Here is a 21,273-nt window from a genome sequence, read left to right as displayed (position 1 = left end):
ACATAAATAATTAATATACGTCATAATTATCATATAAAATCATGTTTTATAGTTTTAATGAAGTATCTGCTTAAATGAGATGTATGCAAGTCAATAATAATAAATTAGAATCATTTTCTTAATATAATGGTCCAGGTTTCAACAAATTAACTTGATAATTGTTTGTTTTATAAGCAGTTCAAAAAATAAATATATATTATTCGTCAAAATTATCATAAAAAATCATGTTTTATAGTGTTTAGAAAGTATCTGCTTAAATGAAATGTATGCAAGTTAATAATAATAAATTAGAATCATTTTCTTAATATAGTGGTCCAGGTTTCAAGCGATTAACTTGATAATTGTTTGTTTTATAAGCAGATCAAAAAATAAATATTTAATATTCGTCAAAATTATTATATAAAATCATGTTTTATAGTTTTAATGAAGTATCTGCTTAAATGAGATGTATGCAAGTTAATAATAATAAATTAGAATCATTTTCTTAATGTAGTGGTCCAGGTTTCAAGAGATTATCTTGAGAATTGTTTGTTTTATAAGCAGTTCAAAAAATAAATATATATTATTCGTCAAAATTATCATATAAAATCATGTTTTATAGTGTTTATAAAGTATCTGCATAAATGAGATGTATGCAAGTTAATAATAACGAATTAGAATCATTTTCTTAATATAGTGGTCCAGGTTTCAAGAGATTAACTTGATAATTGTTTGTTTTATAAGCAGATCAAAAAATAAATTTTTAATATACGTCAAAATTATCATATAAAATCATGTTTTATAGTGTTTATAAAGTATCTGCTTAAATGAAATGTATGCAAGTTAATAATAATAAATTAAATAATTTAATTAATATTATGGTCAGGGAAGCATTTGAGTAACTTTTAGATACATTGCTATTAATTTTCTATCAACTATACCTAATAACCATTACACGTACATTGCAAAAATTCTTTATAATCAGTATCATTTAGTTCATTTTCAACATTGGATGTTCATACTTTCCCAAAGTTGTATGCATACAAATAAATGTCTCAGCATTCCTTGAGTCATCTGCTGTATTGCCATCTAAAAAAATTTAATCAGTTAAATATATATAATAATTGGAGAATGACTCGATAACTCAGTGCTTTATAAGCAGTTTAAAACATGCATTTTTGATATTCGTCAAAATGATCATATAAAATCATGTTTTTTAGTGTTTATGAAGTATCAAGTTAAATGAATTGTATGAAAGTTAATTATAGTAAATAAGAATCATTTACTTAGTCCTATTGTCAGGATTTCATGACATTAACATTTTGTTACATAACTATTAATTTTCTATAAATTATATTCTATTATAAGCTCTACACGTACGTTGAATAAAACAATTATTATTATCAGTATCTTCTAGTCCATTTTCATCATAGGATGTTTATATTTTCCAAACTGATAGAATCGCAAATTCATGTCTCACCATGACTTTCATTGTCTGCTGTAATGCAATCTGAAAATATTGTAGTCAGTAAAATATGCGTATAGTTGGAGTAAACAATGTCACTACTACACACCATAATTAGAACGAAAATCTTTATATGATAACTAGTATTTGGAAAATACTGAATAAGTCAGTAACGGAAACAATCAAACAATAACTATCTGAACAACTTTATTCTTAATACAAAATATTTAAAAACAATTTTCAGTTAAAACTTAAATGCAAATACCATTGTAAATCAGCAAAGTGATATGAAATATAATCATATAACAGATGATAAGAAATAATGATTATGATAAGCCATAAAAGATAGTACAAATCTACCAAATTATTTTGTAGAATTTGAATGTAAAATAAATGTAACTAAATAATACACTCGAACAATAACTTAAATTTTCTTCTATTCAATATGAAAAAAATATGAATTGTATAATTCGTCAAAATTAACATATAAAATAATTTGTTAAAGTTCTTATGAAGTAAAAGTATCTGGTTATACAAAACATATGAAAGTTATAAATGATAAAATGGAATAATTTTCATAATATAACAGTCAAGGTTCAAAACACGTACTTGAGAATAAAATATTTTATAAGCAGTTAAATCTATGAATTTGTTATATTCAACAAAATTATCATATAAATGTAATAAAAATAAAATGATTTTTATAGCTAAGACAAATTTTAAGAATGAAAATTAAAAGTTCTCAGGTGTTTAATAATCATTTATTCACTTTATTAACAAATATCTATTGTATCATTATATTAATATTCTATAAATTATATTCAATAACCATTACATGTAAATTGCATAAATTCATTATAATCAGTATTCGTTAGTTCATTTTCAAAATTGGATGTTCATACTTTTCCAGAATTGTTTGAATACCAAATAATGTTTCAGCATCCCTTGAGTGATCTGCTGTATTTGCATCTAAAAAAATATAATAATTGGAGAATGACTCGATAATTCAGTGCTTTATAAGCAGTTTAAAACATGAATTTTTAATATTCGTCAAAATTATCATATAAAATCATGTTTTATAGTTTTAATGAAGTATCTGCTTAAATGAGATATATACATGTTATTAATAACAAATTAGAATCATTTTCTTAATATAGTGGTCCAGGTTTCAAGAGATTATCTTGAGAATTGTTTGTTTTATAAGCAGATCAAAAAATAAATATTTAATATTCGTCAAAATTATCATATAAAATCATGTTTTATAGTTTTAATGAAGTATCTGCTTAAATGAGATGTATGCAAGTTAATAATAACAAATTAGAATCATTTTCTTAATATAGTGGTCCAGGCTTCAAGAGATTAACTTGATAATTGTTTGTTTTATAAGCAGATCAAAAAATAAATATTTAATATTCGTCAAAATTATCATATAAAATCATGTTTTATAGTATTAATGAAGTATCTGCTTAAATGAGATGTATGCAAGTTAATAGTATCAAATTAGAATCATTTTCTTAATATAGTGGTCCAGGTTTTAAGAGATTAACTTGATAATTGTTTGTTTTATAAGCAGTTCAAAAAATAAATATTTAATATTCGTCAAAATTATCATATAAAATCATGTTTTATAGTTTTAATGAAGTATTTGCTTAAATAATGTATGCAAGTTAATAATAACAAATTAGAATCATTTTCTTAATATAATGGTCCAGGTTTCAAGCGATTAACTTGATAATTGTATGTTTTATAAGCATTTCAAAAAATAAATGTATATTATTCATCAAAATTATCATATACAATCATGTTTTATAGTTTTAATGAAGTATCTGCTTAAATGAGATGTATGCAAGTTAATAATAACAAATTAGAATCATTTTCTTAATATAGTGGTCCAGGCTTCAAGAGATTAACTTGATAATTGTTTGTTTTATAAGCAGTTCAAAAAATAAATATTTAATATTCGTCAAAATTATCATATAAAATCATGTTTTATAGTTTTAATGAAGTATTTGCTTAAATAATGTATGCAAGTTAATAATAACAAATTAGAATCATTTTCTTAATATAATGGTCCAGGTTTCAAGCGATTAACTTGATAATTGTTTGTTTTATAATCAGATCAAAAAATAAATATTTAATATTCGTCAAAATTATCATATAAAATCATGTTTTATAGTTTTAATGAAGTATCTGCTTAAATGAGATGTATGAAAGTTAATAATAATAAATTAGAATCATTTTCTTAATATAATGGTCCAGGTTTCAAGCGATTAACTTGATAATTGTTTGTTTTATAAGCAGATCAAAAAATAAATATTTAATATTCGTCAAAATTATCATATAAATTCATGTTTTATAGTTTTAATGAAGTATTTGCTTAAATGAGAAGTATGCAAGTTAATAATTAAAAATTAGAATCATTTTCTTAATATTATGGTCAGGGAACCATTTGAGTAACTTTTAGATACATTGCTATTAATTTTCTATCAACTATACCTAATAAACATTACACGTACATTGCATAAATTCTTTATTATCAGTATCTTTTAGTTCATTTTCAAAATTGGATGTTCATACTTTTCCAGAGTTGATTGAATACCAAACAATGTTTCAGCATCCCTTGAGTGATCTGCTGTATTTGCATCTAAAAAAATTTAATCAGTTAAATATATATAATAATTGGAGAATGACTCGATAACTCAGTGCTTTATAAGCAGTTTAAAACATGAATTTTTGATATTCGTCAAAATGATTATATAAAATCATGTTTTTTAGTGTTTATGAAGTATCAAGTTAAATGAATTGTATGAAAGTTAATTATAGTAAATAAGTATCATTTACTTAGTCCTATTGTCAGGATTTCATAACATTAACATTTTGTTACATATCTATTAATTTTCTATAAATTATATTCTATTATAAGCTCTACACGTACGTTGAATAAAACAATTATTATTATCAGTATCTTCTAGTCCATTTTCATCATAGGATGTTTATATTTTCCAAACTGAAAGAATCGCGAATTCATGTCTCACCATGGCTTTCATTGTCTGCTGTATTGCAATCTGAAAATATTGTAGTCAGTTAAATATGCGTATAGTTGGAGTAAACAATGTCACTACTACACACCATAATTAGAACGAAAAGCTTTATATGATAACTAGTATTTGGAAAATACTGAATAAGTCAGTAACGGAAACAATCAAACAATAACTATCTGAACAACTTTATTCTTAATACAAAATATTTAAAAACAATTTTCAGTTAAAACTTAAATGCAAATACCATTGTAAATCAGCAAAGTGATATGAAATATAATCATATAACAGATGATAAGAAATAATGATTATGATAAGCCATAAAAGATAGTACAAATCTACCAAATTATTTTGTAGAATTTGAATGTAAAATAAATGTAACTAAATAATACACTCGAACAATAACTTAAATTTTCTTCTATTCAATATGAAAAAAATATGAATTGTATAATTCGTCAAAATTAACATATAAAATAATTTGTTAAAGTTCTTATGAAGTAAAAGTATCTGGTTATACAAAACATATGAAAGTTATAAATGATAAAATGGAATAATTTTCATAATATAACAGTCAAGGTTCAAAACACGTACTTGAGAATAAAATATTTTATAAGCAGTTAAATCTATGAATTTGTTATATTCAACAAAATTATCATATAAATGTAATAAAAATAAAATGATTTTTATAGCTAAGACAAATTTTAAGAATGAAAATTAAAAGTTCTCAGGTGTTTAATAATCATTTATTCACTTTATTAACAAATATCTATTGTATCATTATATTAATATTCTATAAATTATATTCAATAACCATTACATGTAAATTGCATAAATTCATTATAATCAGTATTCGTTAGTTCATTTTCAAAATTGGATGTTCATACTTTTCCAGAATTGTTTGAATACCAAATAATGTTTCAGCATCCCTTGAGTGATCTGCTGTATTTGCATCTAAAAAAATATAATAATTGGAGAATGACTCGATAATTCAGTGCTTTATAAGCAGTTTAAAACATGAATTTTTAATATTCGTCAAAATTATCATATAAAATCATGTTTTATAGTTTTAATGAAGTATCTGCTTAAATGAGATATATACATGTTATTAATAACAAATTAGAATCATTTTCTTAATATAGTGGTCCAGGTTTCAAGAGATTATCTTGAGAATTGTTTGTTTTATAAGCAGATCAAAAAATAAATATTTAATATTCGTCAAAATTATCATATAAAATCATGTTTTATAGTTTTAATGAAGTATCTGCTTAAATGAGATGTATGCAAGTTAATAATAACAAATTAGAATCATTTTCTTAATATAGTGGTCCAGGCTTCAAGAGATTAACTTGATAATTGTTTGTTTTATAAGCAGATCAAAAAATAAATATTTAATATTCGTCAAAATTATCATATAAAATCATGTTTTATAGTATTAATGAAGTATCTGCTTAAATGAGATGTATGCAAGTTAATAGTATCAAATTAGAATCATTTTCTTAATATAGTGGTCCAGGTTTTAAGAGATTAACTTGATAATTGTTTGTTTTATAAGCAGTTCAAAAAATAAATATTTAATATTCGTCAAAATTATCATATAAAATCATGTTTTATAGTTTTAATGAAGTATTTGCTTAAATAATGTATGCAAGTTAATAATAACAAATTAGAATCATTTTCTTAATATAATGGTCCAGGTTTCAAGCGATTAACTTGATAATTGTATGTTTTATAAGCATTTCAAAAAATAAATGTATATTATTCATCAAAATTATCATATACAATCATGTTTTATAGTTTTAATGAAGTATCTGCTTAAATGAGATGTATGCAAGTTAATAATAACAAATTAGAATCATTTTCTTAATATAGTGGTCCAGGCTTCAAGAGATTAACTTGATAATTGTTTGTTTTATAAGCAGTTCAAAAAATAAATATTTAATATTCGTCAAAATTATCATATAAAATCATGTTTTATAGTTTTAATGAAGTATTTGCTTAAATAATGTATGCAAGTTAATAATAACAAATTAGAATCATTTTCTTAATATAATGGTCCAGGTTTCAAGCGATTAACTTGATAATTGTTTGTTTTATAATCAGATCAAAAAATAAATATTTAATATTCGTCAAAATTATCATATAAAATCATGTTTTATAGTTTTAATGAAGTATCTGCTTAAATGAGATGTATGAAAGTTAATAATAATAAATTAGAATCATTTTCTTAATATAATGGTCCAGGTTTCAAGCGATTAACTTGATAATTGTTTGTTTTATAAGCAGATCAAAAAATAAATATTTAATATTCGTCAAAATTATCATATAAATTCATGTTTTATAGTTTTAATGAAGTATTTGCTTAAATGAGAAGTATGCAAGTTAATAATTAAAAATTAGAATCATTTTCTTAATATTATGGTCAGGGAACCATTTGAGTAACTTTTAGATACATTGCTATTAATTTTCTATCAACTATACCTAATAAACATTACACGTACATTGCATAAATTCTTTATTATCAGTATCTTTTAGTTCATTTTCAAAATTGGATGTTCATACTTTTCCAGAGTTGATTGAATACCAAACAATGTTTCAGCATCCCTTGAGTGATCTGCTGTATTTGCATCTAAAAAAATTTAATCAGTTAAATATATATAATAATTGGAGAATGACTCGATAACTCAGTGCTTTATAAGCAGTTTAAAACATGAATTTTTGATATTCGTCAAAATGATTATATAAAATCATGTTTTTTAGTGTTTATGAAGTATCAAGTTAAATGAATTGTATGAAAGTTAATTATAGTAAATAAGTATCATTTACTTAGTCCTATTGTCAGGATTTCATAACATTAACATTTTGTTACATATCTATTAATTTTCTATAAATTATATTCTATTATAAGCTCTACACGTACGTTGAATAAAACAATTATTATTATCAGTATCTTCTAGTCCATTTTCATCATAGGATGTTTATATTTTCCAAACTGAAAGAATCGCGAATTCATGTCTCACCATGGCTTTCATTGTCTGCTGTATTGCAATCTGAAAATATTGTAGTCAGTTAAATATGCGTATAGTTGGAGTAAACAATGTCACTACTACACACCATAATTAGAACGAAAAGCTTTATATGATAACTAGTATTTGGAAAATACTGAATAAGTCAGTAACGGAAACAATCAAACAATAACTATCTGAACAACTTTATTCTTAATACAAAATATTTAAAAACAATTTTCAGTTAAAACTTAAATGCAAATACCATTGTAAAACAGCAAAGTGATATGAAATAAAATCATTTAACAGATGATAAGAAATAATAATTATGATAAGCCATAAAAGATAGTACAAATCTACCAAATTATTTTGTTGAATTTGAATGTAAAATAAATATAACTAAATAATACACTCGAACAATAACTTAAATTTTCTTCTATTCAATATGAAAAAAATATGAATTGTATAATTCGTCAAAATTAACATATAAAATAATTTGTTAAAGTTCTTATGAAGTAAAAGTATCTGGTTATACAAAACATATGAAAGTTATAAATGATAAAATGGAATAATTTTCATAATATAACAGTCAAGGTTCAAAACACGTACTTGAGAATAAAATATTTTATAAGCAGTTAAATGTATGAATTTGTTATATTCAACAAAATTATCATATAAATGTAATAAAAATAAAATGATTTTTATAGCTAAGACAAATTTTAAGAATGAAAATTAAAAGTTCTCAGGTGTTTAATAATCATTTATTCACTTTATTAACAAATATCTATTGTATCATTATATTAATATTCTATAAATTATATTCAATAACCATTACATGTAAATTGCATAAATTCATTATAATCAGTATTCGTTAGTTCATTTTCAAAATTGGATGTTCATACTTTTCCAGAATTGTTTGAATACCAAATAATGTTTCAGCATCCCTTGAGTGATCTGCTGTATTTGCATCTAAAAAAATATAATAATTGGAGAATGACTCGATAATTCAGTGCTTTATAAGCAGTTTAAAACATGAATTTTTAATATTCGTCAAAATTATCATATAAAATCATGTTTTATAGTTTTAATGAAGTATCTGCTTAAATGAGATGTATGCAAGTTATTAATAACAAATTAGAATCATTTTCTTAATATAGTGGTCCAGGCTTCAAGAGATTATCTTGAGAATTGTTTGTTTTATAAGCAGATCAAAAAATAAATATTTAATATTCGTCAAAATTATCATATAAAATCATGTTTTATAGTTTTAATGAAGTATCTGCTTAAATGAGATGTATGAAAGTTAATAATAATAAATTAGAATCATTTTCTTAATATAATGGTCCAGGTTTCAAGCGATTAACTTGATAATTGTTTGTTTTATAAGCAGATCAAAAAATAAATGTATATTATTCATCAAAATTATCATATACAATCATGTTTTATAGTTTTAATGAAGTATCTGCTTAAATGAGATGTATGCAAGTTAATAATAATAAATTAGAATCATTTTTTTAATATAATGGTCCAGGTTTCAAGCGATTAACTTGATAATTGTTTGTTTTATAAGCAGATCAAAAAATAAATATTTAATATTCGTCAAAATGATCATATAAAATCATGTTTTTTAGTGTTTATGAAGTATCAAGTTAAATGAATTGTATGAAAGTTAATTATAGTAAATAAGTATCATTTACTTAGTCCTATTGTCAGGATTTCATAACATTAACATTTTGTTACATAACTATTAATTTCCTATAAATTATATTCTATTATAAGCTCTACACGTACGTTGAATAAAACAATTATTATTATCAGTATCTTCTAGTCCATTTTCATCATAGGATGTTTATATTTTCCAAACTGATAGAATCGCGAATTCATGTCTCACCATGGCTTTCATTGTCTGCTGTATTGCAATCTGAAAATATTGTAGTCAGTTAAATATGCGTATAGTTGGAGTAAACAATGTCACTACTACACACCATAATTAGAACGAAAATCTTTATATGATAACTAGTATTTGGAAAATACTGAATAAGTCAGTAACGGAAACAATCAAACAATAACTATCTGAACAACTTTATTCTTAATACAAAATATTTAAAAACAATTTTCATTTAAAACTTAAATGCAAATACGATTGTAAAACAGCAAAGTGATATGAAATATAATCTTATAACAGATGATAAGAAATAATAATTACGATAAGCCATAAAAGATAGTACAAATCTACCAAATTATTTTGTTGAATTTGAATGTAAAATAAATGTAACTAAATAATACACTCCAACAATAACTTAAATTTTCTTCTGTTCAATATGAAAAAAATATGAATTGTATAATTCGTCAAAATTAACATATAAAATAATTTGTTAAAGTTCTTATGAAGTAAAAGTATCTGGTTAAACAAAACATATGAAAGTTATAAATGATAAAATGGAATAATTTTCATAATATAACAGTCAAGGTTTCAAAACACGTACTTGAGAATAAAATATTTTATAAGCAGTTAAATGTATGAATTTGTTATATTCAACAAAATTATCATATAAATGTAATAAAAATAAAATGATTTTTATAGCTAAGACAAATTTTAAGAATGAAAATTAAAAGTTCTCAGGTGTTTAATAATCATTTATTCACTTTATTAACAAATATCTATTGTATCATTATATTAATATTCTATAAATTATATTCAATAACCATTACATGTAAATTGCATAAATTCATTATAATCAGTATTCGTTAGTTCATTTTCAAAATTGGATGTTCATACTTTTCCAGAATTGTTTGAATACCAAATAATGTTTCAGCATCCCTTGAGTGATCTGCTGTATTTGCATCTAAAAAAATATAATAATTGGAGAATGACTCGATAACTCAGTGCTTTATAAGCAGTTTAAAACATGAATTTTTAATATTCGTCAAAATTATCATATAAAATCATGTTTTATAGTTTTAATGAAGTATCTGCTTAAATGAGATGTATGCAAGTTATTAATAACAAATTAGAATCATTTTCTTAATATAGTGGTCCAGGCTTCAAGAGATTATCTTGAGAATTGTTTGTTTTATAAGCAGATCAAAAAATAAATATTTAATATTTGTCAAAATTATCATATAAAATCATGTTTTATAGTTTTAATGAAGTATCTGCTTAAATGAGATGTATGAAAATTAATAATAATAAATTAGAATCATTTTCTTAATATAGTGGTCCAGGTTTCAAGCGATTAACTTGATAATTGTTTGTTTTATAAGCAGATCAAAAAATAAATTTTTAATATTCGTCAAAATTATCATATAAATTCATGTTTTATAGTTTTAATGAAGTATCTGCTTAAATGAGATGTATGCAAGTTAATAATAACAAATTAGAATCATCTTCTTAATATAGTGGTCCAGGCTTCAAGAGATTATCTTGAGAATTGTTTGTTTTATAAGCAGATCAAAAAATAAATATTTAATATTCGTCAAAATTATCATATAAATTCATGTTTTATAGTTTTAATGAAGTATTTGCTTAAATGAGGAGTATGCAAGTTAATAATAAAAAATTAGAATCATTTTCTTAATATTATGGTCAGGGAAGCATTTGAGTAACTTTTAGATACATTGCTATTAATTTTCTCTCAACTATACCTAATAACCATTACACGTACATTGCATAAATTCTTTATAATCAGTATTCGTTAGTTCATTTTCAAAATTGGATGTTCATACTTTTCCAGAGTTGTTTGAATACCAAATAATGTTTCAGCATCCCTTGAGTGATCTGCTGTATTTGCATCTAAAAAAATTTATCCAGTTAAATAAATATAATAATTGGAGAATGACTCGATAACTCATTGCTTTATAAGCAGTTTAAAACATGAATTTTTGATATTCGTCAAAATGATCATATAAAATCATGTTTTTTAGTGTTTATGAAGTATCAAGTTAAATGAATTGTATGAAAGTTAATTATAGTAAATAAGAATCATTATCTTAATATAGTGGTCCAGGTTTCAAGAGATTAACTTGAGAATTGTTTGTTTTATAAGCAGTTGAATACATAAATAATTAATATACGTCATAATTATCATATAAAATCATGTTTTATAGTTTTAATGAAGTATCTGCTTAAATGAGATGTATGCAAGTCAATAATAATAAATTAGAATCATTTTCTTAATATAATGGTCCAGGTTTCAACAAATTAACTTGATAATTGTTTGTTTTATAAGCAGTTCAAAAAATAAATATATATTATTCGTCAAAATTATCATAAAAAATCATGTTTTATAGTGTTTAGAAAGTATCTGCTTAAATGAAATGTATGCAAGTTAATAATAATAAATTAGAATCATTTTCTTAATATAGTGGTCCAGGTTTCAAGCGATTAACTTGATAATTGTTTGTTTTATAAGCAGATCAAAAAATAAATATTTAATATTCGTCAAAATTATTATATAAAATCATGTTTTATAGTTTTAATGAAGTATCTGCTTAAATGAGATGTATGCAAGTTAATAATAATAAATTAGAATCATTTTCTTAATGTAGTGGTCCAGGTTTCAAGAGATTATCTTGAGAATTGTTTGTTTTATAAGCAGTTCAAAAAATAAATTTATATTATTCGTCAAAATTATCATATAAAATCATGTTTTATAGTGTTTATAAAGTATCTGCATAAATGAGATGTATGCAAGTTAATAATAACGAATTAGAATCATTTTCTTAATATAGTGGTCCAGGTTTCAAGAGATTAACTTGATAATTGTTTGTTTTATAAGCAGATCAAAAAATAAATTTTTAATATACGTCAAAATTATCATATAAAATCATGTTTTATAGTGTTTATAAAGTATCTGCTTAAATGAAATGTATGCAAGTTAATAATAATAAATTAAATAATTTAATTAATATTATGGTCAGGGAAGCATTTGAGTAACTTTTAGATACATTGCTATTAATTTTCTATCAACTATACCTAATAACCATTACACGTACATTGCAAAAATTCTTTATAATCAGTATCATTTAGTTCATTTTCAACATTGGATGTTCATACTTTCCCAAAGTTGTATGCATACAAATAAATGTCTCAGCATTCCTTGAGTCATCTGCTGTATTGCCATCTAAAAAAATTTAATCAGTTAAATATATATAATAATTGGAGAATGACTCGATAACTCAGTGCTTTATAAGCAGTTTAAAACATGCATTTTTGATATTCGTCAAAATGATCATATAAAATCATGTTTTTTAGTGTTTATGAAGTATCAAGTTAAATGAATTGTATGAAAGTTAATTATAGTAAATAAGAATCATTTACTTAGTCCTATTGTCAGGATTTCATGACATTAACATTTTGTTACATAACTATTAATTTTCTATAAATTATATTCTATTATAAGCTCTACACGTACGTTGAATAAAACAATTATTATTATCAGTATCTTCTAGTCCATTTTCATCATAGGATGTTTATATTTTCCAAACTGATAGAATCGCAAATTCATGTCTCACCATGACTTTCATTGTCTGCTGTAATGCAATCTGAAAATATTGTAGTCAGTAAAATATGCGTATAGTTGGAGTAAACAATGTCACTACTACACACCATAATTAGAACGAAAATCTTTATATGATAACTAGTATTTGGAAAATACTGAATAAGTCAGTAACGGAAACAATCAAACAATAACTATCTGAACAACTTTATTCTTAATACAAAATATTTAAAAACAATTTTCAGTTAAAACTTAAATGCAAATACCATTGTAAATCAGCAAAGTGATATGAAATATAATCATATAACAGATGATAAGAAATAATGATTATGATAAGCCATAAAAGATAGTACAAATCTACCAAATTATTTTGTAGAATTTGAATGTAAAATAAATGTAACTAAATAATACACTCGAACAATAACTTAAATTTTCTTCTATTCAATATGAAAAAAATATGAATTGTATAATTCGTCAAAATTAACATATAAAATAATTTGTTAAAGTTCTTATGAAGTAAAAGTATCTGGTTATACAAAACATATGAAAGTTATAAATGATAAAATGGAATAATTTTCATAATATAACAGTCAAGGTTCAAAACACGTACTTGAGAATAAAATATTTTATAAGCAGTTAAATGTATGAATTTGTTATATTCAACAAAATTATCATATAAATGTAATAAAAATAAAATGATTTTTATAGCTAAGACAAATTTTAAGAATGAAAATTAAAAGTTCTCAGGTGTTTAATAATCATTTATTCACTTTATTAACAAATATCTATTGTATCATTATATTAATATTCTATAAATTATATTCAATAACCATTACATGTAAATTGCATAAATTCATTATAATCAGTATTCGTTAGTTCATTTTCAAAATTGGATGTTCATACTTTTCCAGAATTGTTTGAATACCAAATAATGTTTCAGCATCCCTTGAGTGATCTGCTGTATTTGCATCTAAAAAAATATAATAATTGGAGAATGACTCGATAATTCAGTGCTTTATAAGCAGTTTAAAACATGAATTTTTAATATTCGTCAAAATTATCATATAAAATCATGTTTTATAGTTTTAATGAAGTATCTGCTTAAATGAGATATATACATGTTATTAATAACAAATTAGAATCATTTTCTTAATATAGTGGTCCAGGTTTCAAGAGATTATCTTGAGAATTGTTTGTTTTATAAGCAGATCAAAAAATAAATATTTAATATTCGTCAAAATTATCATATAAAATCATGTTTTATAGTTTTAATGAAGTATCTGCTTAAATGAGATGTATGCAAGTTAATAATAACAAATTAGAATCATTTTCTTAATATAGTGGTCCAGGCTTCAAGAGATTAACTTGATAATTGTTTGTTTTATAAGCAGATCAAAAAATAAATATTTAATATTCGTCAAAATTATCATATAAAATCATGTTTTATAGTATTAATGAAGTATCTGCTTAAATGAGATGTATGCAAGTTAATAGTATCAAATTAGAATCATTTTCTTAATATAGTGGTCCAGGTTTTAAGAGATTAACTTGATAATTGTTTGTTTTATAAGCAGTTCAAAAAATAAATATTTAATATTCGTCAAAATTATCATATAAAATCATGTTTTATAGTTTTAATGAAGTATTTGCTTAAATAATGTATGCAAGTTAATAATAACAAATTAGAATCATTTTCTTAATATAATGGTCCAGGTTTCAAGCGATTAACTTGATAATTGTATGTTTTATAAGCATTTCAAAAAATAAATGTATATTATTCATCAAAATTATCATATACAATCATGTTTTATAGTTTTAATGAAGTATCTGCTTAAATGAGATGTATGCAAGTTAATAATAACAAATTAGAATCATTTTCTTAATATAGTGGTCCAGGCTTCAAGAGATTAACTTGATAATTGTTTGTTTTATAAGCAGTTCAAAAAATAAATATTTAATATTCGTCAAAATTATCATATAAAATCATGTTTTATAGTTTTAATGAAGTATTTGCTTAAATAATGTATGCAAGTTAATAATAACAAATTAGAATCATTTTCTTAATATAATGGTCCAGGTTTCAAGCGATTAACTTGATAATTGTTTGTTTTATAATCAGATCAAAAAATAAATATTTAATATTCGTCAAAATTATCATATAAAATCATGTTTTATAGTTTTAATGAAGTATCTGCTTAAATGAGATGTATGAAAGTTAATAATAATAAATTAGAATCATTTTCTTAATATAATGGTCCAGGTTTCAAGCGATTAACTTGATAATTGTTTGTTTTATAAGCAGATCAAAAAATAAATATTTAATATTCGTCAAAATTATCATATAAATTCATGTTTTATAGTTTTAATGAAGTATTTGCTTAAATGAGAAGTATGCAAGTTAATAATTAAAAATTAGAATCATTTTCTTAATATTATGGTCAGGGAACCATTTGAGTAACTTTTAGATACATTGCTATTAATTTTCTATCAACTATACCTAATAAACATTACACGTACATTGCATAAATTCTTTATTATCAGTATCTTTTAGTTCATTTTCAAAATTGGATGTTCATACTTTTCCAGAGTTGATTGAATACCAAACAATGTTTCAGCATCCCTTGAGTGATCTGCTGTATTTGCATCTAAAAAAATTTAATCAGTTAAATATATATAATAATTGGAGAATGACTCGATAACTCAGTGCTTTATAAGCAGTTTAAAACATGAATTTTTGATATTCGTCAAAATGATTATATAAAATCATGTTTTTTAGTGTTTATGAAGTATCAAGTTAAATGAATTGTATGAAAGTTAATTATAGTAAATAAGTATCATTTACTTAGTCCTATTGTCAGGATTTCATAACATTAACATTTTGTTACATATCTATTAATTTTCTATAAATTATATTCTATTATAAGCTCTACACGTACGTTGAATAAAACAATTATTATTATCAGTATCTTCTAGTCCATTTTCATCATAGGATGTTTATATTTTCCAAACTGAAAGAATCGCGAATTCATGTCTCACCATGGCTTTCATTGTCTGCTGTATTGCAATCTGAAAATATTGTAGTCAGTTAAATATGCGTATAGTTGGAGTAAACAATGTCACTACTACACACCATAATTAGAACGAAAAGCTTTATATGATAACTAGTATTTGGAAAATACTGAATAAGTCAGTAACGGAAACAATCAAACAATAACTATCTGAACAACTTTATTCTTAATACAAAATATTTAAAAACAATTTTCAGTTAAAACTTAAATGCAAATACCATTGTAAAACAGCAAAGTGATATGAAATATAATCATTTAACAGATGATAAGAAATAATAATTATGATAAGCCATAAAAGATAGTACAAATCTACCAAATTATTTTGTTGAATTTGAATGTAAAATAAATATAACTAAATAATACACTCGAACAATAACTTAAATTTTCTTCTATTCAATATGAAAAAAATATGAATTGTATAATTCGTCAAAATTAACATATAAAATAATTTGTTAAAGTTCTTATGAAGTAAAAGTATCTGGTTATACAAAACATATGAAAGTTATAAATGATAAAATGGAATAATTTTCATAATATAACAGTCAAGGTTCAAAACACGTACTTGAGAATAAAATATTTTATAAGCAGTTAAATGTATGAATTTGTTATATTCAACAAAATTATCATATAAATGTAATAAAAATAAAATGATTTTTATAGCTAAGACAAATTTTAAGAATGAAAATTAAAAGTTCTCAGGTGTTTAATAATCATTTATTCACTTTATTAACAAATATCTATTGTATCATTATATTAATATTCTATAAATTATATTCAATAACCATTACATGTAAATTGCATAAATTCATTATAATCAGTATTCGTTAGTTCATTTTCAAAATTGGATGTTCATACTTTTCCAGAATTGTTTGAATACCAAATAATGTTTCAGCATCCCTTGAGTGATCTGCTGTATTTGCATCTAAAAAAATATAATAATTGGAGAATGACTCGATAATTCAGTGCTTTATAAGCAGTTTAAAACATGAATTTTTAATATTCGTCAAAATTATCATATAAAATCATGTTTTATAGTTTTAATGAAGTATCTGCTTAAATGAGATGTATGCAAGTTATTAATAACAAATTAGAATCATTTTCTTAATATAGTGGTCCAGGCTTCAAGAGATTATCTTGAGAATTGTTTGTTTTATAAGCAGATCAAAAAATAAATATTTAATATTCGTCAAAATTATCATATAAAATCATGTTTTATAGTTTTAATGAAGTATCTGCTTAAATGAGATGTATGAAAGTTAATAATAATAAATTAGAATCATTTTCTTAATATAATGGTCCAGGTTTCAAGCGATTAACTTGATAATTGTTTGTTTTATAAGCAGATCAAAAAATAAATGTATATTATTCATCAAAATTATCATATACAATCATGTTTTATAGTTTTAATGAAGTATCTGCTTAAATGAGATGTATGCAAGTTAATAATAATAAATTAGAATCATTTTTTTAATATAATGGTCCAGGTTTCAAGCGATTAACTTGATAATTGTTTGTTTTATAAGCAGATCAAAAAATAAATATTTAATATTCGTCAAAATGATCATATAAAATCATGTTTTTTAGTGTTTATGAAGTATCAAGTTAAATGAATTGTATGAGAGTTAATTATAGTAAATAAGTATCATTTACTTAGTCCTATTGTCAGGATTTCATAACATTAACATTTTGTTACATAACTATTAATTTCCTATAAATTATATTCTATTATAAGCTCTACACGTACGTTGAATAAAACAATTATTATTATCAGTATCTTCTAGTCCATTTTCATCATAGGATGTTTATATTTTCCAAACTGATAGAATCGCGAATTCATGTCTCACCATGGCTTTCATTGTCTGCTGTATTGCAATCTGAAAATATTGTAGTCAGTTAAATATGCGTATAGTTGGAGTAAACAATGTCACTACTACACACCATAATTAGAACGAAAATCTTTATATGATAACTAGTATTTGGAAAATACTGAATAAGTCAGTAACGGAAACAATCAAACAATAACTATCTGAACAACTTTATTCTTAATACAAAATATTTAAAAACAATTTTCATTTAAAACTTAAATGCAAATACGATTGTAAAACAGCAAAGTGATATGAAATATAATCTTATAACAGATGATAAGAAATAATAATTACGATAAGCCATAAAAGATAGTACAAATCTACCAAATTATTTTGTTGAATTTGAATGTAAAATAAATGTAACTAAATAATACACTCCAACAATAACTTAAATTTTCTTCTGTTCAATATGAAAAAAATATGAATTGTATAATTCGTCAAAATTAACATATAAAATAATTTGTTAAAGTTCTTATGAAGTAAAAGTATCTGGTTAAACAAAACATATGAAAGTTATAAATGATAAAATGGAATAATTTTCATAATATAACAGTCAAGGTTTCAAAACACGTACTTGAGAATAAAATATTTTATAAGCAGTTAAATGTATGAATTTGTTATATTCAACAAAATTATCATATAAATGTAATAAAAATAAAATGATTTTTATAGCTAAGACAAATTTTAAGAATGAAAATTAAAAGTTCTCAGGTGTTTAATAATCATTTATTCACTTTATTAACAAATATCTATTGTATCATTATATTAATATTCTATAAATTATATTCAATAACCATTACATGTAAATTGCATAAATTCATTATAATCAGTATTCGTTAGTTCATTTTCAAAATTGGATGTTCATACTTTTCCAGAATTGTTTGAATACCAAATAATGTTTCAGCATCCCTTGAGTGATCTGCTGTATTTGCATCTAAAAAAATATAATAATTGGAGAATGACTCGATAACTCAGTGCTTTATAAGCAGTTTAAAACATGAATTTTTAATATTCGTCAAAATTATCATATAAAATCATGTTTTATAGTTTTAATGAAGTATCTGCTTAAATGAGATGTATGCAAGTTATTAATAACAAATTAGAATCATTTTCTTAATATAGTGGTCCAGGCTTCAAGAGATTATCTTGAGAATTGTTTGTTTTATAAGCAGATCAAAAAATAAATATTTAATATTTGTCAAAATTATCATATAAAATCATGTTTTATAGTTTTAATGAAGTATCTGCTTAAATGAGATGTATGAAAGTTAATAATAATAAATTAGAATCATTTTCTTAATATAGTGGTCCAGGTTTCAAGCGATTAACTTGATAATTGTTTGTTTTATAAGCAGATCAAAAAATAAATTTTTAATATTCGTCAAAATTATCATATAAATTCATGTTTTATAGTTTTAATGAAGTATCTGCTTAAATGAGATGTATGCAAGTTAATAATAACAAATTAGAATCATCTTCTTAATATAGTGGTCCAGGCTTCAAGAGATTATCTTGAGAATTGTTTGTTTTATAAGCAGATCAAAAAATAAATATTTAATATTCGTCAAAATTATCATATAAATTCATGTTTTATAGTTTTAATGAAGTATTTGCTTAAATGAGGAGTATGCAAGTTAATAATAAAAAATTAGAATCATTTTCTTAATATTATGGTCAGGGAAGCATTTGAGTAACTTTTAGATACATTGCTATTAATTTTCTCTCAACTATACCTAATAACCATTACACGTACATTGCATAAATTCTTTATAATCAGTATTCGTTAGTTCATTTTCAAAATTGGATGTTCATAATTTTCCAGAGTTGTTTGAATATCAAATAATGTTTCAGCATCCCTTGAGTGATCTGCTGTATTTGCATCTAAAAAAATATAATAATTGGAGAATGACTCGATAACTCAGTGCTTTATAAGCAGTTAAAAACATGAATTTTTAATATTCGTAAAAATTATCATATAAAATCATGTTTTATAGTTTTAATGAAGTATCTGCTTAAATGAGATGTATGCAAGTTAATAATAATATATTAAATAAAATAATTAATATTATGGTCAGGGAAGCATTTGAGTAACTTTTAGATACATTGCTATTAATTTTCTATCAACTATACCTAATAACCATTACACGTACATTGCATAAATTCTTTATAATCAGTATACGTTAGTTCATTTTCAAAATTGGATGTTCATACTTTTCCAGAGTTGTTTGAATACCAAATAATGTTTCAGCATCCCTTGAGTGATCTGCTGTATTTGCATCTAAAAAAATTTATCCAGTTAAATAAATATAATAATTGGAAAATAACTCGATATCTCAGTGCTTTATAAGCAGTTTAAAACATGAATTTTTAATTTTCGTCAAAATTATCATATAAAATCATGTTTTATAGTTTTAATGAAGTATCTGCTTAAATGAGATGTATGCAAGTTAATAATAACAAATTAGAATCATTTTCTTAATATAGTGGTCCAGGTTTCAAGAGATTAACTTGATAATTGTTTGTTTTATAAGCAGTTCAAAAAATAAATATTTAATATTCGTCAAAATTATCATATAAAATCATGTTTTATAGTTTTAATGAAGTATCTGCTTCAATGAGATGTATGCAAGTTAATAATAACAAATTAGAATCATTTTCTTAATATAATGGTCCAGGTTTCAAGCGATTAACTTGATAATTGTGTGTTTTATAAGCAGTTCAAAAAATAAATGTATATTATTCATCAAAATTATCATATACAATCATGTTTTATAGTTTTAATGAAGTATCTGATTAAATGAGATGTATGAAAGTTAATAATAATAAATTAGAATCATTTTCTTAATATAATGGTCCAGGTTTCAAGCGATTAACTTGATAATTGTTTGTTTTATAAGCAGATCAAAAAATAAATATTTAATATTTGTCAAAATTATCATATAAATTCATGTTTTATAGTTTTAATGAAGTATCTGCTTAAATGAGATGTATGCAAGTTAATAATAACAAATTAGAATCATTTTCTTAATATAATGGTCCAGGTTTCAAGCGATTAACTTGATAATTGTGTGTTTTATAAGCAGTTCAAAAAATAAATGTATATTATTCATCAAAATAATCATATAAATTCATGTTTTATAGTTTTAATGAAGTATTTGCTTAAATGAGAAGTATGCAAGTTAATAATAAAAAATTAGAATCATTTTCTTAATATTATGGTCAGGGAAGCATTTGAGTAACTTTTAGATACATTGCTATTAATTTTCTCTCAACTATACCTAATAACCATTACACGTACATTGCATAAATTCTTTATAATCAGTATTCGTTAGTTCATTTTCAAAATTGGATGTTCATA

At 22.8% G+C, this 21,273-nt stretch overlaps 1 long non-coding RNA gene across 1 annotated transcript; it reads right to left on the bottom strand.

Moving 5' to 3' along the window:
* Window positions 1-781: 781 nt before the first annotated feature.
* Window positions 782-20,196, bottom strand: LOC132927705 (uncharacterized). Its single transcript, XR_009661804.1, has 21 exons — window positions 20,066-20,196; window positions 18,716-18,849; window positions 17,795-17,924; window positions 16,839-16,972; window positions 15,919-16,048; window positions 15,500-15,627; window positions 13,819-13,952; window positions 12,899-13,028; window positions 12,480-12,607; window positions 11,130-11,277; window positions 10,197-10,330; window positions 9,276-9,405; window positions 8,320-8,453; window positions 7,400-7,529; window positions 6,981-7,108; window positions 5,300-5,433; window positions 4,380-4,509; window positions 3,961-4,088; window positions 2,280-2,413; window positions 1,360-1,489; window positions 782-1,068 (listed from the first exon to the last, which is right to left on the bottom strand). It is a non-coding gene; the product is annotated as an uncharacterized LOC132927705 (long non-coding RNA).
* Between the last annotated feature and the right edge of the window lie 1,077 nt (window positions 20,197-21,273).

This window comes from Rhopalosiphum padi, chromosome 3, assembly GCF_020882245.1.
Source record: "Rhopalosiphum padi isolate XX-2018 chromosome 3, ASM2088224v1, whole genome shotgun sequence".
NCBI classification, from domain to species: domain Eukaryota; kingdom Metazoa; phylum Arthropoda; class Insecta; order Hemiptera; family Aphididae; genus Rhopalosiphum; species Rhopalosiphum padi.
Note: the sequence above shows the minus strand (reverse complement) of the source record. Positions and strands in the feature narration are given on the sequence as shown.